The 23,437-nt window shown below is 43.1% G+C and overlaps 1 long non-coding RNA gene across 4 annotated transcripts in view; it reads right to left on the bottom strand.

Annotated features, from left to right (window-relative positions):
* The window catches only part of LOC102550049 (uncharacterized), a 36,052-nt gene that overhangs the window by 1,499 nt on the left and 11,116 nt on the right, over positions 1-23,437 (bottom strand). For 2 of the 4 annotated variants that reach the window (XR_005502467.2, XR_010064900.1), the window contains one exon: positions 19,019-20,066. This is a non-coding gene — a long non-coding RNA (uncharacterized LOC102550049). Of the gene's footprint in view, positions 1-2,166; positions 2,314-7,766; positions 8,557-19,018; positions 20,067-23,437 lie in introns of those variants that run through there. The other 2 variants (XR_005502466.2, XR_005502468.2) reach the window with 2 other exon arrangements.

Raw genomic sequence — 23,437 nt, 5'->3', positions numbered from 1 at the left:
CCAAATGGGCAGTAATGGTCAGAGCACACAGCTCCTGCACAGTTAGAATGATCCTGAGGAGATGCTGAGAGCAGGGGCCATCTCAACAGAATATACAGACCCCGGTAATCTCCCATCTGCTATTTACTTTCTTCCAACTCTGAGGCCTCCCAGCCTCCCATCCATCACCAGGACTGACACAATGTATCCTCTGCTGCTTTTCTCGCTACTCTTTTTATTTATTTATTTTTTCTTTTTGAGACAGTGTTTCTTTGCATAGCCCCAGCTGTTTAGGAACTAGCTCGGTAGACCCAGGCTGGTCTCAACTTCACAGAGATCCGCTTGCCTCTGCCTCCAGAGTGCTGGGATTAACGGTATGCACCATCACACTGCCGGCTTTTCACACTACTCTTGCAGTGTGCATATCCATGTTAGAGATGACGAAATGAGAACACAAAACACTCAGGGATTTCTACAGGACCCAGAGCACTGGAGTGGAGTTAGAATCACTTGATTGTGTGAAGTCCTGTCTGAGGAAAGCACGGCAGAGGAGTGTCCTAAGGACCTCATGGGACAGTTTGTTTCTAGCACTATCCATGCCATTTAGGTGCTGAGCCTCTAACTCAGTAGAATTCTTGTGAGAGCTTACCTCTTCTTACACATCAAGATCCAATGATTGGCAAATGGAAAACAAGCTGTAGAAATCTGTTGGTTTTCGTGTGTGTGTGTGTGTGTGTGTGTGTGTGTGTGTGTGTGTGTGTGTGTATTATGTTGGTATATGGTGTGTGTGTATATGCGTGTGTTATGTGGTATGTGAGTATATTGTATATGTGTGTGTTATGTAGCATGCGTGTGTATGTATGTATGTGGCATATGGTGTGTGTGCATGTTATGTGTATGTGGTATGTATGTATAGTATATATGTGTGTGTTTTGTAGTGTGTGTGTATCACACATATATGTATGTGTATGTGGCATATGGTGTGTATTTATGTTATATGATTGATGTGTGTGTGGTATGTGGTGTGTGTGGGTAAGTACAGTGGTGTGTATGTTTGTGACCAGGACCTTATGTGCCTTCCTCAACAGCTTTCCTCCTTATCACCTTGAGACAGGGCCGCTCAGTGAACCACAAGCTTTCAGTTTTACCAATGTGGACAGTGAGCTCTCAGGATCTGTCCTCCTCACCCCAGCACTGGGGTTACAGGCATGTCGAGCCAAGACTGACTTTTTATATAAGGATCTGAACTCAGCTCCTTGTGTTTGCCCTTACCCACCAGGTCACCTCCTGACCCCATTCCTAACATTAAGTGCCATTATATTGTCTAGTGCTTCGATAACTTCTATAGTTTCTAGTACCTCTCCTTATGTCTCCTCAGATGTAGCACCCCAAAGCACCCCCAAACACTTCCACTTGCCCCTTTACTGCCTTCGTGGGCTATTAGCCTAGTTCATCTCCTCTTGAATGTCACACAAATAGAATTATGGTGTGCACTCATTCATGTTTCAGCTAATACCAACAATTGTCTTTTTATTGCTGAGTGCTAGTCTGTGTGTGAATAAAAATCCAGCAAATCATGAACTTGTCGATGAACCTTTGACTTGTGTTCAGTTTGGGACTGTAAAAATTGAAGCTACTGAAAAAATTCTGTTACATACTTCTGCGGGGACCAAAAATTTTGTTGTTGTTGCTGTTGTTATTGTTGTTGTTGTTGTTGTTGTAGTCCTAATAGTAGAATTACTGAGTCATAGGCAAAGCATCATGACCTAAATTGTGTTCCCAAAAGAAATCCTACAGTTTCAATCCCATCAAATTAAGAGTAGCCATTGTAGTGGGTTCTAATCCAATATGACCCCTTTCCTTCTCAAAGGGAAACTCTGTCGTGTCTACACACAAAGAACCATAGGAAGAGAGTCACCCAGTCAAATGCTTCAAGGAAGAGACTGGAGTGACACAGCTGCCAGAACCAGTGCTGAGGACTGCTGGTGGCATGAGGAACTCAGAAAGGGCCCTGGGAGGGGTTCCCTCTCAGAGCCAGGAGAGAGCAGCATCACCAACACTGTGAATATTGGACTTTGAGCCTCTAGGGTGGACGAAGGTAAATATTCTGTGATTGATGGCCACTGTACTTCACAACCCTAAGAAACAAATGCTGTGATAGAAGTAGCTACTTGCCCTGCAGCTTACCAGGGTGCCATGTAAGATATTCCTGAGGGAAGTCGAAGGAGTTGACTCTGGAAGCTGGTGAGCACATCCCCGCACTGTTCTCCTCAGGACAGCTGTTGAACAGTCAGGTCATTTCCAGACAAATCCTCCTCCACCATCACTTCCAGTCTGAGGATGGGGACGAAGGCTTAGGGAGGGCAGCCAGCCAAAGGTCACACAGCTAGCAAGTGGTGGGGCCAAGACTGAACACAAACACTGACTTTTGTAACAGATGAACCCCAAAGAGCATCCCCACCTGACAGCACTTAGTCAGACTGCTATAGATACCTCTATGGAGCTCCTTCCCTAGTGACGGACTCACCTTGTTTCTGTTCCTGCTATGAGTCAGAAGCCAGACTTTGAGCTTTCTAAAGGACCATGTATCCAATAACCCGATGATACCAAAGTGACACATGGGAAATTCCTGTCCATCCTTTCATGATACTTTTTAATCCACCTGTGCACTGGTGCCTTCCCTTATGTGCATGTGACTATGGAGACAAAGATCAGCCTTGAGGACTGATCCTCAGGACCCATCCACCTTGGTTATTCTGAAAAGTGTGTCTCACTGGGCCCTGGGCCTCACCAGTGGACTAGAGTGGCAAGTTCCAGGAACTCCTGTAACTTCTTCCCAGAAGTATGAGCACACCAAACACCTAGCTTTTCGTGTGAGTAATGGGGCCAAAATTTAGGTTATTTGTTTTTTAGATAGGGTCTTAGCCTTGGCTGTCTTACAACTAGTTATGTAGATCAGGCTGGTCTCTAACTCAGAAATCTGCTTGCTTCTGTTTTCACAGTGCTGGAATTAAAGATGTGCCTCACCTCTGAGCCATCTCCTCTGCCCTAATCGTATCACTCATGAGGAAGTGAGTCAATCTTCTTCTTGGCCTTTGGCTTAGGCCAAAGAGAGCCTCCACCATCCCTCCTAATCCGAGAGAGCCCTGGTCACCCGTTTTGGCCTCTGCACATTTTCAAATAAAAGGAAAAGAAACAGTAAGGGGTGGGATAGAGACAGACCAGGACAGTAATATTCACCTCACTGCCAAGATATTGGGTTTAAACAAAACTCATAGAAAACAGGAAATCTGTCCCTTCTGCCCTAGGATACCTGACCCAGATAGCAAGGCTGACACCCAGTCTATGGTGAGACTGTACCCCCCATGATCAGTACACCTCTTTAACAATCTCCCTGCCTTTTAGAGTGAGCATTTCTCATTGTTCTCTAATTCTCTCAGACCCTTGTTCCCATCGACGTTTCTTTCTTCTTCCCTGCCCGCATCCTTTAGAAACATTTCTTATGTGGCAGCCCTGGTGCTGGGAGACAGAGGTGAGTGATGCCTCACGCCTGCCTTTTGGGGTTCACAGACTCTTCCATTGCACTTGGCATCCTGGGCAGAGCCACCCCCCAGCTCTGGAACAGACAAATGCTCTGACACGTAGCTGCACCTCTAGTTCTTCTCCCACCATAGTTCCATGTTTCTAAGATGTTGTGTCTGCTTCTCCCCCAGCACCCCACTGCCTCTGTGATAACCCAGGTCCTACCTATTGCAAACGCCATCTCCTGAAAACAAATACATTATCTTCCCGATATTTCTTTTTATGACTTTTAAGGGGAAAGGGGAAGCTTAGCACATGAGATCAATCTTCTAACTTCCTGTTGGAGTTCATCGTGCTCCTGAACAGCAACGCAGAACCTGCCATATGCCGGGATCTGCTCTAAGTCCTGATACACATTCATCTGCTGACTCTCTCCAGCAGCACTAGAAGGTGGACATTACCACACTGGTGTCTCCTCAAGGTTCTCCTTTCTCCTCTTGCTCTTATCCTGCTTCACCATTGGTGGGGATTCTTCCCCAGCCCTACTGACTTTCTCCACCATGGATTGTGTGTGTGAGAACAATGTGCCCAACGTGCTACTTCTGAGCTCAAGTACATGGTTGTCATTGTTGTTGGAGGTTGGTGGGGTTCTTTTGTTTGTTTTTTTTTTTTTTTTAAGACAAGGAGGGTTCTTTGTGTAGCTCTGGCTGCCCTGGAACTTACTCTGTAGGGAGTGGCAAGCCAATAAGCATCACTCTTCCATGGCCTCTGTTTCAGTTCCTTCTTCCAAGGTCCTGCCCTGACTTCCCTTCATGAAGTACAAGCTGTAAGCTGAAATCCTTTCCTTCCCAAGTTGCTTGTGCTCATGGTGTTTATCACAGCGATAGATGCCAAACGGAGACAGATGTGTCTGATAAATCAACCTTGATTTCTTTTACTTGGTAAATGTGTCTACATTCCAACAGGATGAACACTCCAGCTTTTTCCAGTGTTCACCATCACAAATGGCAAGAGTGAGCGTTCCTGTGCTTGTCTCCTCTTGGATATCAAGTTTCTCTAGGGAATATATTTGAAAGTAGAATCGCTGGATAATAGGACATGTATAACTTCCACTCTGTATTATGACATTGCTTTCTAAAGCCTCTATCTTTTTCTTTTGGGTGCTGGGAATTCAACTCAGACATGATAAACAGGCTTTCTACCACTGAGCTGTATCCTTAGCTCCTTTACAGAGTTTTATACCAATTTGCATCTGGGTATGAGATTTTTTTTTTTTATAGTTGTTTTCAAGACATGGCTTCTTTGTGTAACAGAGCCCTGAGATTTGAAGACAGTGTGTGATTAACCAGCAAGGTATGGAAAATTACCAGCAGGATATGAGCTTATTTGCTAGTTGACATCCTTGCTATAGTGAATGATGTCAATGCCTCATACAAGCCTTCCAAGCTGGTACAGCCCTGGCCCAGTTGCTATGTGTATTGGTTGCTAATGTCCCCAAACCCTGTCTTACTAAAGGTGGACTCCCCTCAACCCCCAGTGAGGCGGCCCTGCTCCATCCATGAGTCCAGGCTTACATAGGTCTCTGTTCATCAATGATATTTTGTCTTGGCTCCAAAGGCTAGAAAGAAAAAGATGAAGGCAAAGTCAAGAAGCCACAGTCCCCACCTTCTTTAGCCTTGACCCCACTAAACTTATGTGCAAAGAGAGATTTGGAGGGAGGAAGAAGAGGAAGGAAGGAAAGAAAGATTTACCTCAAAGCTTCTCTCCAGGGAAAGCTTTCTAGAGGGTGGAAGCCAGGCCAGTCTCTCTCTCTAAGTGAGAAGAATATTGAACAGCTTGAATGTTCCCCTGCTGGGAAAACTCCCTCTGCTTCCAGCATCCGCCCACCAACTGGGTCCTTCATGGCTTTGTCTATTTTTCTCTTGTCTAATTCCCAGTTGTAGTCGCACACTTAAACACATGTGGTTAAATGTGTCCCTGTGCAAAGAACACTGTCCAATGTATAATATCAACTTATTATTTATTAAGTTAATCCATGAATCTCATTTATATACACAACATTTTTATAAATAAGACAAAAGGGAGCCAGTGAAAATGACTCAGTGGGGAAAGCTTGACAAGCAAACCTGACAACCTGAGTTTGGTCCCCAGAACCCACAGGGAAGGAGAATCAAAAAGAATCAATCAACATTAAAAGTTTTCCTCTGACCACCACATTAATGCCCAAATACATTATACTCTCCTCTCTCTCTCTCTCTCTCTCTCTCTCTCTCTCTCTCTCTCTCTCTCTCTCTCACACACACACACACACACACACACACACACTAATAATAATAATAATAATAATAATAATAATAATAAATTTAATTTTATTAAAAATTTAAAAGACACAGGAGACTTTAAGAGGACTGTTTACCGATTCCTCTCCAGCCTATCACACACCATACACGATGCCAAGTGTAAAACCAGATTCACATTTTCTAGGACAAATCTCCTTCCTCTCTCTCTCTTTCCCTCCTGACTCAGAGCCCTGGCTGGTCCTCTGTTTCTGCATAGATCACACTGTAGGCTGGTACTGCCCACTCTCCAGTCTAGGCTGAATTCCTTTCTCGCTTTACTTTGTGAACACACTCTTAGCAACCTTTGAGACTCTTCTCTGTGGGTCCTGGGAATGTAGCTCAGTTGACAGAGTGTTTCTTTAGCATTCACAGAGCCCTGGGTTCAATTTCCAGGGGGTGGCAACATGTCCCTAATATCCTAGCAATGCAACAGGAGGATCAGAAGTTCAAGGCCATGCTTCAAGGCCAAACTAGGATACGTGAAACCTGGTCTAAAAACAAAAGCATCATGGACTACACCTGTGCCTTCTTCTGTCCATCTGGGGTCACTTCTTCAGAAGTAGGGCCACTATATCAGGACCTATGTTCTTCCCAGGCTCAATCCTCATATGGTTTGACTAAGAATGGCTCCTATAGGCACATATATTTGAATACTTAGCCCTCAGATGATGAACTTTTTGAGAAGAATCAAGAGTTATGGCTTTGAAGGAGATGTGTCACTGGGGCTAGGTCTTGAGGTTTCAAAGCCCATGCCTCTCTCCTCTCTGCCTGAGGCTTATTGATCAGATATAAGCTCTCATCGACTTCTCTGTGGCCAGGCCTGCTTACCTGATGCCCTGCTTCCTATCATGGTGGTCATATAAACAAACCCCCAACAGACTCTTTCTTTTATAAGTTGCCTTGGTCATGGTGTCTCTTCACAGCAACAGAAAGTAAGACATCTCACTTCTTGTGTCTCCTTCCTTCCAGACATATGGTCTCTTCATCCACATGCCCACACACCGAATAACCAATGAATTTTATATTTTTCTTCTTCTGTGTATTTCTCCGTTTTGTATTCTACCTCCTCTATGCCACCATTCTCCCTTTCTCTGAGGGAAATAGAATAATGACCCCTCAAGACATCCTATCCATATCCCTAGAACCTGTAGATATACTACCTTTCATGGCATCCTTGTGAAACTTGGTAACATGATGAGATTGAAGATCTTTAGAAGTTTCTCTCTTTTTTTTTTTTTTTTTTGGTTCTTTTTTTCGGAGCTGGGGACCGAACCCAGGGCCTTGAGCTTCCTAGGTAAGCGCTCTACCACTGAGCTAAATCCCCAGCCCCTAGAAGTTTCTCTTGTATTATAGGGGTTTATACCCATGTGTTAATGGGGTTTCTGTTAGTGTGATGAAATATAAAAGATAATAAATTTATATTGAAAATGCTTTTTTTGGTTTACTAGTTTGGTGGCTTCAGTCACTGATCACTTGGCATTATTATTGGTTAGAGGGAGGTTGATGACACAGTGTATCATGAGATGGCATGTGATGGAAGGCGGCTACTTACTTCATGGCATCCAGGAAAGAGAGAGACAGAAAATCCTAATATACCTTTCAGGGGGACATAAATTTGTCCCATTATGTCTACCTTTTATTTTTTTAAATACAGGGTCTCACTATTCAGTCCTGGCTAGCCTGGAACTTGTTATGTAGACCAGACTGGTTTTGAACTCACAGAGTTCTGCCTGGCTATACCTAGGATCAAAGATGTGCACCATCAGGCCCACCTCTTAAAAGTTTCACATGCTGGCAAACAAGCCTTTAACATTTTAGCATTTGGGGAAATCTTTATTTACACTACAGTAAGTACACACACACACACACACACACACACACACACACACACACACACACAATAGGGAAGCAAAAAAATCAAGAATCATGGTGAAAATGTGTTTATGTATTTAGGAGAGAGGAGGAGGGAGGGCATAAGAGGGGAAGGAGAGAGGAGAGGACAGACATGCTGTTTTCATGAGATTATAACAAAGAAGAAAAGGAAAGGGGAAATTAATACAATTATATTTTAATTTAAAAGAAAAGAGTATTCAAATTAGCAATGACTAAACTTCTCAAATTTGGCACACATAATAAAAGCCCTATAAACCTTCATATTCAAGAAGCTAAACAATTTCCAAGATTACTAAATCCAAAGTAATGGACATCAAGATATCGCAGATAAGGACCCAAACACTAAAAATGTAAACATTTTTAAAGCAGACACAGAGAATGATGCACCATCTATATGGGAGAAACCACTGGGATCACAGCAAGTTCCCCATCATATGCTCAGTCACTGGAAGGAAGTAGCATGACATTTTTAAGTGATAAGAGAATTTCAACCTAGAATTCTATACTCATCTACAACAGGCTTTGGGAATAACAGGGAAACACTCAGATGAGAGCAACTGTTCCCAGAAATCATACTCTGAAAGAGCATGTAGGTGTCTACACCAGCAGTCAGCTCTCTCTTCTCTCTGCCTCATGCTGGAGGATCAGACAGAAGCTCTGAGCTACTACTGCTCCAGGGTCCTGCCTGCCTGTCTGCAGCCGAGTTCCTCGATATGATGCTCACGGACTCACCCTCTGAAATTGTGAGCCTCCATTAAATGCATTCTCCCCCTCGTTTCCTTGATCACGGTGTGTTGTTACAGAAAACCAATTAAGACACTTCCTAAGAACACAAAATGAGAAGTTGGAAAAACCAGATCACTCACACATCACCTGTGGGCAGTGGTACAGCTATTCTAGAAAACAATTGGCAATTTCTTATGAAACTAAATATGCAAATTTTCATGTCAATCATCGATTGAACTCCTGGGCATTTACCCAAGAGAAATTATAAACATATAAAAACCCTATATAGAGATGTTTCTCTTATAGTACACAGACTATAATGTTCAAATTGGAAACAAGTCAGATGTCCTTCATCAGGTAAATAAACGCTTAAGGAAAAAATATAATATCCACACAATGGCACACAACTCAGCAATAAAAAGAAACAAACCATTGACTCATGCCACAGTACAGACAAAGCTTCAGGAAAGTATAGTGAGAAAATAAAGCTAGTCATAGATTACACACTGGGCGGTTTCATTCATAGGACCACTTTGAAATGATACAATTATACTCATTAAGAGCTTGTTGGGTAACAGATCCATGGCTCCAGTTGCATATGTAGCAGAGGATGGCCTTGTTTGGCACCAATGGGAGGAGAAGCCCTTGGCCGGTGAAGGCTCAATCCTGGTGTAGGGGAATATTAGGACGGGGAGGCGGGAAGGGGTGGGTGGTTAGGTACCAGAACACCCTCACAGAAGCAGGGGGATGGGGGATGGGATAGGGGGTTTATAGATGGGAAACCTGGAAAGGGGCTAACATTTGAAATGTAAATAAAAAAATCCATCCAATTAAAAAAAAAAACCTGTTAGGTGCTGCCAGGACATTAGGACTTGGAGCTGAGAAGAAAGGAAACAAGAGTCAGGATAAAGGGCAGCATGTGCACCCCGTATTTGTAACTCCACTGTGATGTGATTACATAGACCTACACTACTGAGAAGCTGCAGAGAGTTAAGTGCACACGCAGGGGACCATTAGATAACATGTGTACACTGTAGCAGTGTCAGTTTCCTGGCTATAATATCATGTTATATGTTACCATACCTGGGAGAAATTAGATGAAGAATATACAGAATTGTTTTATCTCTTACAACTTCAGGTGAATCTATCTCAAAATTAAAACAGTGGTTCAAAGGAACTTCATTAGAAAGAAAGCTAATGGAATATAGGTGTGGATGGATGGTTTGAGGGAAAGTACCTCAGAGCAAACACTCAACCAGGCCTTTGCATGACTTCCTGGGGAGACACAGATAAATACCATTCACCCCTGATAGGACATCAAAGGAAGACCAAAGAAATTATTGCCCCCACCTCCAGCTTGGTGAACCAACCACTTTACTGGGCTCACTTACAGGATTGCGGATAATCTCCAAATAGCTGTATACTGAAAAGTCCCACCCACCATGAATGACAGCTTCTCAAAGGCTGATTGGTGAAGTCTTCCCTCCAGGGCTGTTAACCTTCAACCCCACTATACTCTAGCACCCCCTGAGGCCATGGTTAGCTATGAGAAAGCAGGACGAATGGAGAAGCTATAATCTCAGCCCCTTTTACTAAGGCGAATCAATATGGCTGGTCTTCTAAAAGTCTCATGCAGGTCACCTAAACTGCTGTGACTTCAAGATGGTGACATGCACACTTGCCTGAAAAATTTAGTTCCCTGCTTTCCACCACGTCCTCTGCTTCTTACGTGCCCTTCCCCCTATTTTCTGCAATTTTATTGCGCCTTGGAGGGGGCAATATATGTGTATGATTGTTTTTCTCCCATTTAGGGCTGATCATTGGGCCACTATATCACAGTGACACCACTTACTATCAGTATTGTGACCAGTTATGAATCTCTGCAGTAAACACCAACTAGGGCAGAAAGAATTTTCCAAGGCCAGCAAAACCAATAATATATGGTGGATATAAACACAAGTTTAGGAGCAGGATAGACAAAAACATCACATCAAAACTCATAGAACTAGGGGCTGGGGATTTAGCTCAGTGGTAGAGCGCTTACCTAGGAAGCGCAAGGCCCTGGGTTCGGTCCCCAGCTCCAAAAAAAAAGAACCAAAAAAAAAAAAAAAAAAAACTCATAGAACTGAATACTATATTGAGTAAATTTTAAAGAGGAACAGACAGTCTTTTACTTTTTTTTTTTCCCCCTTTGGAGCTGGGGACCGAACCCAGGAACGGACAGTCTTTTTTTTTTTTTTTTTGGTTCTTTTTTTTCCGGAGCTGGGGACCGAACCCAGGGCCTTGTGCTTCCTAGGTAAGCGCTCTACCACTGAGCTAAATCCCCAGCCCCGGAACGGACAGTCTTAAGGACATGTGCAGTCACTAAACCCATCTGAACATTTACAGAGACCGTCCTGAAAAGCAAGTGGCCCAGCCAAGTCTGACATCTATTTCAAGACAGAGTTAAAACTGGAACTAAGCCTCAGTCGTACAATATAGAGCTCTTTCCAACACCCACTGAGGATCACTTTCTCTTAGACAAGTAGTACTTGAAGGTCTGTACCTCTAAGAACGCCTGATTATGGGGCTGGAAAGGTGAGGCATAAGTTAGGAGCTCTTGTTCCTTTTTCAGAGGAACCAGGTTCAGTTCCCAGCATTCACATGGCAGCCCACAATCCTTAACCGCCTGTAACGCCAACTCCAGGGAATCTGATGCTCTCTATTGACATCTATGGGCACATAGACATATCCGTATAATTTTAAAATAATAAAAATAAATCTGTTTTTAAAAGTATGTTTATGGGGTTGGGGATTTAGCTCAGTGGTAGAGCGCTTGCCTAGCAAGCGCAAGGCCCTGGGTTCGGTCCCCAGCTCCGAAAAAAAAGAAAAGGAAAAAAAAAAGTATGTTTATGACAATGGTCTAAATATAGTAGTACTCTTGGTGATGCAATTTTTTGCTAATTTTTTTTATTTATTTATTTTTACACTCCAGATTTTATTCCCCTCCTGGTTCACACCCCACCCCCGACTGTTCTACATCCCATCCCTCCATCCCCAGTCTCCACAAGGATGACCCCACCAGACCTCTAAACTTCCTGGGGGCTCCATGCAAATATTTAACTAGTTTCTGAAGTCTTCCTGGGCTGACCCTATGTGAGCCTCATGGAGACTCCCTGTACTTTCCCCCATGCTGGATATCCCAATTCCTATGCCTTCAGTCTTGCTCTGTTTTTGTTTGTTTGTTTTTTGTTTTTGCTTCGGCAAGTACAACTTTCAATTACTTCTAGAAAAGGAAACAGGAGTTTGTACATATTTGAAATCACCTTCATGCTATGCAATACTTGACTGGTAGTTTTACTAGGTATAGAATTCCAGATTAAAACAATTTCCCTTTAGAACTCTGCAGATATTCTCTAATATTCTTCCAGTGTTGCTAAAATAGTTCAGAGGCATAATAGCTTGTTAGGAAATAGGCCATGGGAGAGGAATGTATCCCCTACCCCTAATTCTCCTGGTTCCAACTTTGTTCTTTTTCTCTTTCCCACTGGCTAATAGCCAGAATTTCTTTTTTGACATTATTTCAGTCCTTTGCACTATAATTGTTTTTAAAAGGTTTTTCTAAAGTGTGTGTGTGTGTGTGTCTGTGTGTGTGTGTGTGTGTGTGTGTGTGTGTGTGTGTGTGTGTAGGGGGAGAGGGAGGAGATACCACATGTGTCTGTGCAGAGGCCAAATGGGGGTGTCAGGTCCCTTGGAACCGATGCCTTGGATCTAGACTTGGATCTAGACTCTAGTCCTCATGAAAGAGTAGCAATCAATTGTCGCCAGACCAATTGTCACCACGGAGCCATCACTACCCTAGGAGGGCTTCCTGTCCTCATTTTGTTTTGTTTTCATGTTTGACTGGCCAGACCACTTGCAGAGAGCAATGTACTGCCTTCTGTGAGAAACATTGCAAATGAGGTGGCTAAAGATGCTAACGATTGAGGCCTTTTGAGCAACCTTTGGGGACCTAGACATGTGTCAAAGTCTACTTGGTATTCTAGTTTTCCAGCCCTTCTCCCTCAGGCTGCAGGGAGAAAATGCTGCACCTGAAAACACTCTTCTTGAAGGACAAAACTCTGTGAATGAGAAAGTTCAGCACACTACCTTCCCTAACAGATTTAAAATTAGTTCAGAGTTCCAAAGTCACAAATGTTGCTTCTACTGAGGCACTTCTGTGTTTCTCTCTTAATGTTCACATAGACTCCCTTCAAATGTGTCTTGTCTTCTTGCTTAATTAGTAGATCTGCCCACTTTGCTTTACTCTGACTTGTCCTGAAGATCTCTCCTGTGGTGGATTATCAAGGATCGAGGTACAACTGAGTCAAGGTCCCCCAAGACCCTGAACGGGACTCCTCAGTACACTGAGAAACGCCAGGAGTTTCCAGCTTTTGCCAGCTGTCTGGTGGGGAGAAGTCTGGAGCTGTTCTGATTCTTGAGAATTGCTATATGACTTAATTTTCTCCATTAAAATCTGTGGAATCTTTCTGTGCCAGGGTCTGAAATTTCACAGTTCCCATGTCTTAGTTGAGGCTGTTTTATCTATTGACCGGCTAACTTTTATTTCCCACTTTGAGAAATCTGTCTTGAATTATCTCATTCATTATTACCTTCTCTCCCCTTCTGGAAGGACTACGATTTCGGACTATTCCTCCCATGTGTTTTGCATTTGCTTCCTATGAAGTCTCTGACTTTGCCTCACATCTTCTATTGGCTTTCCCGTTTCTGGTACTGAGCATGAATGTACGTTTATTGTAACGCTGCCTTTATTTCTGTCTTAAGATAGTGTCTTGTTCCTGTTTTATGGTTACGGTTGATCATCCATGAAATATGTCTTGATGCTTTCTAAGTTGCTTCTTTTCTATTACTATAATTTGTTTTATTGTTCCTTGTTCTCTTCTATGCTACCAGATTTCCTTAGATATCTGGTAATCTAATAATCTATACTAGATATTATCGGTGCCTACCCATGCCCAACTGCCGTGTGTGTCTGGATGCTGTTCTCCTTTCTATAGAGAGTTATCCTTGACCAGAAACTGTTTTTCCTACTTTGTGAACTCTCTTTGCAGTCAGTGGCCAATGATCTATTAACATCTGTATATAAGCAATCAGTCCTCCGGCTGGAGAGATGGCTCAATGGTTAAGAGCACTGGCTGGGGGCTGGGGATTTAGCTCAGTGGTAGAGCGCTTGCCTAGCAAGCACAAGGTCCTGGGTTCAGTCCCCAGCTCCGAAAAAAAGAAAAGGAAAAAAAAAAAAAGAGCACTGGCTGCTCTTCCAGAGGTCCTGAGTTCAATTCCCAGCAATCACATGGTGGCTCACAACCATCTGTAACCTCTTCTGTTGTGTCTGAAGACAGTGTACTCACATTAAATAAATCTTAAAAAAGAAAAGAAATCAGTCATTCTCTTGCTCCGAGATGAGATCAACTTTGATATAATTTCCATTTCAGAATTCCCTGTGGATCAGTCTGAGTCCAAATTTCAGCCAAGGCTACCTCCTCAGTCTCCTGTCTCCAGGGCTTCTGACAGTGAAAATGGAGAGCTTCTTCTGAGTCCCTGCCCTCTGTGAATCACTTGCACAGGGCACCTCATTTGATTCATCTTCACCGCTGCCTTGATTGGTTTTGGAATTATGAGGCTCATTCCCACATGTTTGGGAGGGCACTTCCAAGAAAAATGTAATTAGGAAAGGAAGATTCGCCTTGAACATGGACAGCACCATTCCATGGCTGGGTCTCGGGCTAAGTAAAAAGTGAAAGAAAATACACTGAGCACTGTCATTCATTTCTTGCTGCTCTCTGACTGTGAACACAGTGTAACTAGTTAGTTAGTTGCCTTCCACTCCCACTTCCCTGCTCTCCCTACATGGTGGACTTTATCCTCTTCAACTGTGAGCCAAAGTGAATTGGTCACATATTATATTAGTCCTCATCAGGTATTTTCTCAAAAAAAACAATAAAAGCAAGTGATAAAGAAAATTGATTCCAAACACTGTTGTAATAACTTAGCATATAGTTTATAGGCCTTTGACTGATTTGCAGAAGGAATTTGTAAGAATTTGGAAACAGGAATTATGTGGGTCTAGTAAAGGGGTGGTAATGGGTTGTCTCCTAAGATCCAGGACCTCATTAGACCCAAGCAGTTTCTCAGGTTTCTGGTGCCAGGTATGACTTCCCTCCTACTGAGAGGGCCTTAAGTTCTACTAGACGGCTGTTGGTTACCTCCAAGATGTGAGTGCCACTACTGCACCTTTAGAGATGTCTTGCCATCACAGCTTGGTAGTTTTCCTCCCTTGGCAGTTTATGTGATATTTTCTGGCACTACAGAAAAAAGGCTTTCATGTTAGAACTAGCATGAATTCTCTGAGTCCTGTGTCCAAAGTGTGTGCTGTCTTCAGCAAAAGGAACTTATTTTTCGACTTCTGAGAGACAGTCACTTGGGCTCCCCTGACAAACAACTTGAACAGAGCCTTCTCATGCTTGGTACTGTGGCTTTCAGTTGATGGCTCTTTTCTTGTGGTGAACATTGTAAGCCCAAGAGACTTTATGGTGTGTGTGTGTGTGTGTGTGCACGCACGCACATAAAATATATGTATAGTATATTAAGAAAACTAATATACAATAATATAATTTCTTGAGAATGTCAAACATCATTGGTGTTATGTGTCCCTCCTCCAACTCTCTCTTACTTTATTGTCCCCCTCCAGCTTCCCAGATAGAAATTCCTCTTTGTTTTTATGTTTCATAACTCATATTACCTGTATCCTGCTACTACCTTCTCCACCAAACTCTATGGTCCGTTCTTACCTTCCTGGTTTGCCGTTACTCCATGTTGTACATTTGCATCTCAAAATCTCTAGGAACTACAGATGAGAGAGAGAGCATGTGGCATTTGGCTTTCTGGGTCTGGGTTATGTCAGTTAATATAACCCATTTACCTGGAAGTTTCATGATTTCCTTTTTTCTTTAGAGGTGACTAGTATTCAATTGTGTGTGCCACATTTTCATTATCCGTTCATAGGCTGGAGGACATTTAGGTTTTTTCCATTTCCTAACTATTGTGAATAGAGCAGCAATGAACACGGCTGAGCGAGTGTCTGAAGTATGATGTCAACTTGCTTGGGCGTTTGCCAAGGAGAATAACTAGGTCATACGGTTGATTTGTTTTTTAACTTTTGAACATTCTCCATATTGATTTCCAGAGCCACTATACCTGTTTGAAATTCTCCCTTTCCCCACACCCTTCCAGCATCTGTTGTCAGTTGCTCTGTTTATCTTGGTCTTTCTCTCTGGAGTGTGATAAAAATCTCAAATTTGTTTTAATTTGCATTCCCTAATTGATAAGGATAATGAACACTTTCTGATACGTTCTTAGCCATTTTTATTTCTTCTATTGAGAATTCTCTATTTAGATTCACGACCCTTCCCCTTTAATTGGTTCATTTGTTTTGACTTGATTTTTTAGTTCTTTATATATTCTGGATGTTAATCTTCTGCCATATACAGATGACATATAGATATATAGATGCAGATGTACGTATAGATGTAATCTGGCAAAGATTCTCTTTTATCTTATTCATTCAAGTTTCCTTAGCTGTTCAGAAACTTTTCAGTTTTATGAAGTCCTGTGGAAGTTTGAATGAGAATGACCCTCAAAGGCTCATAAATTTGAACACTTGGCTCCCACTTGGAAAAGAATTTGGGAGGGAAGTGTGCCCTGGCTGGAGGAGGTGTACCACCGGGAGTGAACTCTAAGGTTTCAAAAACCCATGCCATTGACAGATTTTGGTAGAATAGTCCTTTTTTTTTTTTTTTTTTTTTGGTTCTTTTTTTTTTCGGAGCTGGGGACCGAACCCAGGGCCTTGCGCTTCCTAGGTAAGCGCTCTACCACTGAGCTAAATCCCCAGCCCCTTAGAATAGTCCTTTTTACAATATTAATTCTACTGATCCTTGACCATGGTAGGTTTTTTTTTTCATTTTTTTCTTCCTAGATGTCTTTCTTCAGAGATTTGAACTAACTACATTCTAAAATATATCCTTATATTCATAGATAAAGGTAGCTTTTCTTCTTCATCAAAGAAGCTTCACTTTATAGCATTGCAGAAAACCACAGCAGGTCATGATGCAGAGATCGATGGATACTGTGGAGCCCAACCCCAGTGGGTAATCACACCGAAGGTTCAGGGAACATCATGGAAGAGAGGGCAGAAAGAGGACCAGGCAGTCTTCTGGGAGATTGTGTTTTCTGTAGCTGACAGAGAATTTTTTTCGAGATACCTTAACAATACAGTGGCCTAAAGAAGACAGGAACAATGATAATATCTACAAGACATGCTAATGTAGAAGGGGGAAGTATCCTGGAATCCCATCTCTAGACAAAGACTAAAGTCAGCTAATGAATGCTGAGAAAAGAAGTAGCCTGTATGGGATGAGGCCCCTAATTGGTAATCTAACACAAAGGGGTCAGTCCTGAAGTCATATACACACAAACAACACTAAACTGATTAATTTATGTGTGTGTACATGTGTGTGTTTATGTGTGTGTGTTAACAATAATCAAAAAGAGGCCATTAATTTGGGAAGGAATGAGGGGGAAACGAGGGATTGGACAGAGTAAGAAAGGAAGTAATGTAGTTGTATTTTAATTTAAAATTTTAATTAAAAATGAATTTAGGGGGTTGGGGATTTAGCTCAGTGGTAGAGCTCTTGCCTAGCAAGCGCAAGGCCCTGGGTTCAGTCCCCAGCTCCAAAAAAAAAAAAAAGACCTATTAACTAGAAAAGCTGTAGTGTACTCTGAGGCATAGTAAAGTCTCAGTTCAGGAGGTCACAGAGGAAACTGTGTGATAAAAATCTCAAATTTGTTTTAATTTGGGGATCCTATTGGGACCTGTTACGTTGTGACAAAGAATCTGACTGTATTCTTCCCTGTCCCAAAAACAGGAGTGAGCATGAGTTAAGAAGTAATGGACTGGGCTGGGGATTTAGCTCAGTGGTAGAGCGCTTACCTAGGAAGCGCAAGGCCCTGGGTTCGGTCCCCAGCTCTGGAAAAAAAAAAAAAAAGAAGAAGTAATGGACTAAGCTATTTTTTTAAAAAAATATGAATGTGTGTTTTGTCTTCATGTATGTCTGTGCAGTACATATGTGCCTGGTGTCCTCAGAAGTCCTGGAACTGGAGTTACAAATGGTTGTGAGCTGTCATGTGGGTGCTGGGAATTGAACCTGGGTCCTTTGGGAGAGTGGCCAGTGCTCTTAACCAATATCTGTTGCCCCTGAACTAAGTTATTTGGCAGAGGAAATCTTAAGAGGACAAACAGTCAGGCTATGTGAGAAGCCAGACGCACTGTTACTGATGCATGCACTTATCCACAGTTCACAGTGAGGATTGAAAGCAGAAAGATAGTGGTAGCGGGGGGCTGGGAGGGCAGCTTGGAAGGGAAAGGAGTGTGAGCAAGTCTGAAGTTGATGGCAAGATGGGTAAATGGCAAGGGGGTCAACACACATATAACAGCCCCCCCCACACACACACAATATGACTGGGCAGGAGTGCCAAGTGGGTAAACATGCCCTTTCACTCCCACATAGGACCACTCCTGGAAACCTAATGGGGGTAAACATACATTTAAAGGATTGTGCTCAGAAAGGCTAACGGGGCTGATATACCCATTTATCCTCGCCCCCATATCAGGTTTGGAAATGGCATGGGAGCCCACCTCCCTATGTCTTTGCTTGGAAATAGCATGGGGCAAACATGCCTCCTACCACACCTACATGGACCAGATGTGGAAATGGCATAGGAGATAAAGTACTCAACAGTCCCCCATATGGCAAGTGTCCCCCAGCCCATATGATCAGGCTTGGAAATGGCACAGGGGACAAAATGCCCATACACTGTATCCCCATAAAACTGAGAGCACAAATAGCATAGGGGCCAACAGAGCCATAACCTTTCCCCATATGACCACACTCAAAAATGGCTTGTGGGTCAACATGCACATCCACCCCTCAATATGACTAGGCTCAGAAATGGGGTCAACCTGATCATACACTTTCTGTGATGGATAGTTCTATGTCAACTTGACACAGGCTAGAGTCATCAGAAAGGAGGGAACCTTAATTGAGAAAACATCCTCATAAAATCTGGCTGTAGGGTATATTCTTAATTAGTGATTAATGGGGGGGGGTAGACCGGTCCATTGTGGGCAGTGCTATCCCTGGGCTTGTGGTACTAGGTGGTATAAGAAAGCAGGCTGAGTAAGCCTGATGAGAAAACTAGTAAGCAGCACTCCTCCATGGCCTTTATATTAGCTCCTGCCTCTACATTCCTGCCCTCTTTGAGTTCCTGTCCTGAATTCCCTCAATGATGCACTACATTGTAGAACTGTAAACCAAATAAACACTTTCCTCTCAAAATTGCTTTCAGTCATGGTGTTTCATCACAGCAATACGAACTCTAAGACACCTCTTTATATGACCAGGCTTGGGAATGGCCTGGGGGACAACAGGCCAGACACCTCTGTCTAACTGAGTTCAAAAATGACATACAGGCCAACATGTGTGTATTGGTTAAGATTCTCAGGAGGAACAGAACTTACAAAGAGCCTTACAGGCTGTGGTGCAGCTAGTCCAACAATGGCTATCTACCAACAGAGCGTGCAAGAATCTGGCCGTTGTTCAGCCTACGACACTACATGTCTCGGCTGGTCTTCAGCATGCACTGGAATCCCAAAGAAGTAGGTGCTAATGCCAATGAAGGAATGGACTTGCCAGCAAGAATGAGGGCAAATAGGCAAAGAGAAGAATCTTCTGTCTTCCATGTCCTTTTTATAGGTTGCCAGCAGAAAGTGCAGTCCAGATTACAGATGGATCTTCCCTCCTCAAAAGATCTGGCTTAGAGATGGATCTACCTGCTTCAAGTGACTTAATTAAGAAAAATCCCTCACGGGTTTTAGTTAATTCCAGATGGAATCAAATTGACAACCAAGACTAGCCATCTCATATAATGGTCCTCGTGTTCATAAATCACATGTGAACTAATACCCTTTAACATGACAGGGCTTTGGAATGCTATGGGGTCAACATGTGCATATACCCTCCCAAATGACTGGCATATGGCATAGGAGCCAATGTGCCCACACAATCCTCCCACATCACTTGGAAATGTCATGGGGGTGGTGGACAGAAGGGCTCAGAAAGATCATAGTGGCTAACATACACTCCTGATATGATCGGACTCTGAAAAGTATGGGGCCAAAGTATCCTTAACTATCTTTCTCCCATATGACTGGTCCACCGTTCACTTAAAACCCCCAATGTAACTGGGCTTGGAAATGCCAAAGGGGCAAACATGTCCATTCACTCTCATATGACTGAGTTTGGAAATAGACTGTATTTCATTTAGCTGAGTCAAAATAAGTCCTTCCATTAAGGTGGCACTTGGGGGTTGGAGAGATGGCTCAGTGGTTAAGAGCACTGGCTGCTCTTCCAGAGGTCCTGAGTTCAAATCCCAGCAACCACATGGTGACTCACAACCATCTGTAATGAGATCTGTTGTCCTCTTCTGGCTGTAGGCATACATGCAGGCAGAACTCTGTATACATAATAAATAAATTTTAAAAAAGTGGCACTTGGAAAGAATTTTATTACATCAATCAGAAAAGTAATATAACCATCTTTGGCAGTCTCCTTTTGATTAAGAGCATGAATCTGTCGGGGCACATTCTACACACCTACAATCATAGCACTTGGGAGGCAGAGACACAATCATAAATTTGAGGCCAGTCTGGGCTACCTAGTAAGATCCTGCTTAAAAATAAATGGACAGGCCAAGAGTAGGGATGTAGATCAATGGTAGCATTTGACCCAAGCTCTACTAAAATAAATAAAAAGGAAGAAAGGAAGGAGAGGAATGGAAGGAAGGAAGACAGGACTGGGTGGGTAACATCTTGAAAAGTTTTGAAAACAAGAGTTAAATTCCTCCATGCTGAATGTCATGGAGAAGACAGGGGTTGCTTATTGAGATCTCTAATATTTATATCACTAGTTCTTTAAGAAAAACTTTTACTCTTGGATGAAGATGTAGCTCAGTGGGTAGAGCATTTGCCTAGATGCAAGAAGCCCTGAGTTCAATCCCCAGCACTGTGTAAAACAGGCCTAGTGCTGTAGGCCTGCCATCCCAGCACTTGGGAGGCAGAAACTGAAGGATCCAAAGTTCAAGGTCATCCTCTGTCTTCATAGGGAGTGCTGGGCCAGCCTGGGCTACATAAAACCTTGTCTCAAAAAAAAAAACCTTTTAGTCATTCTTTGAGATTATATATATATATATATATATATATATATATATATATTGCATTTTGATCATATCATTAGTTTTTACTTGGCTGATCAGAATTTCTAGAGTGCAGAGGTGGAGGAGCCCCACTTGGGAAGCAATGAAAAACTATTCTATTCATGTCCCTATTCTCAACAGAGCACCTTCATCCTAAATGGGCACCTTCATGCCCTAGTCCAGGAATCCTTTAGACTTTATCCTTTGCAGGGGCTAAACGTTCAGCTCTGCCCTGGGCTGGAGGGTAGAATGGTAGGAGTGTGGGGAAGGGTGTGCAGTGTTAGGTGAAGGGCATGTCAATTGTCTGTTTCTGTTCTGTTGCTGTGATAAAACACCATGATCAAGGCAACTAAATGGAGATTTTGATTTGGCTTAGGCTTTCAGAGGGACAAGAGTCCATCACAGGAGGGAAGAGTGCTCAACATGCAGCAGGTACTGAAGTGGGAGCGGGATGCTGAGCGCTCACTCCCTTCATGGTAAGCATGAAGCAGAGAAGACTGCACCTCTTGGAACTCTCAAAATCCACCTCCAGAGACAGACTTCCTTCAACAAGGCCACATCTTCTAAGCTTCCCAAATAGTGCCACCAACTGGGGAACAAATGTTCAAAAGCCAGAGTCTAAGGCGGTGGGGGCGGGGTGTAGGGTTGCCTCCTTCAAACTACCATGATAAATAATACTTTAACCATGCCTCAGTCACCTCTCCCTAATTCTCCTGATTTCAGTTTGCTCAATTCCAAAGGCATCTAAAACTTAATTCAAATCTTCTATCCCCACCTCACTCCTTTTTCCATGCACACGAGGCTGTTCTGAATTTTCCTTGGGTCTCAGCTTTCTTGGCGTTTCTAAGTTAATTATCATCCATCCCTGCATCCTAGCCTCTAAAATGCTTCTCAACTGGCCCTCCTGTTTTCTCTGTCCTCTTGAGCTCACATTCCCCTCCACTTCTAATTCCAAACCCATCTAGCAGTTGTGTAAGATCAAGGAGGGAACAAAAAGTAGATGCCTGGACTATTTTATTACCTTAGCCTGGGATACTGGAGAGGGGACAAAACTCAGTGCTATTTCAAAGACATAAATGCTCAGGACCTCCCTTCTCGTGAGCTCTTGGGATGACAAGCAGGCAAGTAAGAAATGCCTAGCATTAAAGCCTAAGACTTGACATGAGAGCTGTGTCTACCTGGAGATCCTGTTCCCTTCCAGTCTTCTTTCTCTTGGTCATTGTGTAAGTCAACTCCTGAAGACAGAGAGGGCTACCTTTCAATTTCAATTATATACAATGGAAGAGCTAACATCCAGGAATGATGGCAACCTGCAAAGGTTGGAGAATGGTCAGATAGCTGTCTGCTTTCTTCCTGTTTCTCCTTTCCCTTGCTTTCAAATGAGCTGCAGTGACTGGGAGTTACGTGAGCAGGTTAGACAGACTGAATTGGAGGAAGAAGAAACCTACCACATAGTTCCTTTTCCTGGCGTAAGCTGTGGGTGATAGGTACCTCCCACTCCATTTCCTTCCATTTGAACTCCACACAAGAACCAAATAAGAAGAAAAGGCATGACAGTTGGGTAGAAAAATCAGGGAGGAAGAAATGTTGGCGATAGTGGTATACTAAGGGTGATGTCAGTTGGAGGAGCAGCATGGCTAGAAGAGTTGAGGTAGACAGCTTGCTTGGCTTTCACAGGTAGTCACTGGCACTCAAAGGAGAGATAGAAGTCAACAGAGGCTACAGTTTGCTTCATCATCATCATCCTGGAAAATGATGCTGAGGGCTGTTCCACAAAGTTGCTTAGTAAGTTCCCAGAAGGACTGAGTCCCAGTTGGTCCCCACAGTAACTGGACCATGAATGTACTCTTTCTTTACTGTCTTTATTCCCTTCCATATCTCCCTCTCCTGGTTTCTTCATGCCTGTATCCTGAGATCATTTACCAAATAAATTCTCTGCATCTATGTCCCCATTTCAGGGTCAGTTCTTTGGAGAATCCACGAGAAGACAAGTGTCTATTTCAAAGGAGAATCTAAGCAGTTGTGTCATTCCTTGTGATGGTTTGTCTATGCTTGGCCCAGGGAGTGGCACTATTAGGAGGTGTGGCCTTGTTGGAGTGGGTGTGTCACTGCGGGCATGGCTTAAGACCCTCACCCTAGCTGCCTGGAAGTCAGTATTCTCCTAGCAGCCATCAGATGAAGATGTAGAGCTCTCAGCTCCTCCTGCACCAGGCCTGCCTGGATGCTGCCATGTTCCTGCCTTGATGATATGGGACTGGATCGCTAAACCTGTAAGCCAGTCTCAATTAATTAAATGTTGTCCTTTATAAGACTTGCCTTGGTCATGGTGTCTGTTCACAGCAGTAAAACACCAAGTAAGACACTCCTGGAAGATTATCTCATCAGTTTTCTGCATTTGTAGCTAGTCTGGATTAGGAAGCTCCCAAATATGACCCTGACCATATTATTATTCAGGGATTATGAGTTCTTTTTAGGTGATTGGACCTGTGTGTATACCAAGAAAGCAAGGTGGCTTGTTGATGGCTGGGAAAACAGACTCCCTGTCTCTGTCCTCCTCTTCCATTTGAACTCAACCCAAGAACCAAGTAGGCCAAAGAACCAAAAGGCCATGGCAGTTGGGTGGAAAATCAGGG

The sequence above is a fragment of the Rattus norvegicus genome, chromosome 3, assembly GCF_036323735.1.
Source record: "Rattus norvegicus strain BN/NHsdMcwi chromosome 3, GRCr8, whole genome shotgun sequence".
In the NCBI taxonomy this organism is placed as follows: Eukaryota; Metazoa; Chordata; class Mammalia; order Rodentia; family Muridae; genus Rattus; species Rattus norvegicus.
This window is presented reverse-complemented; position numbering and strand designations above follow the sequence as displayed.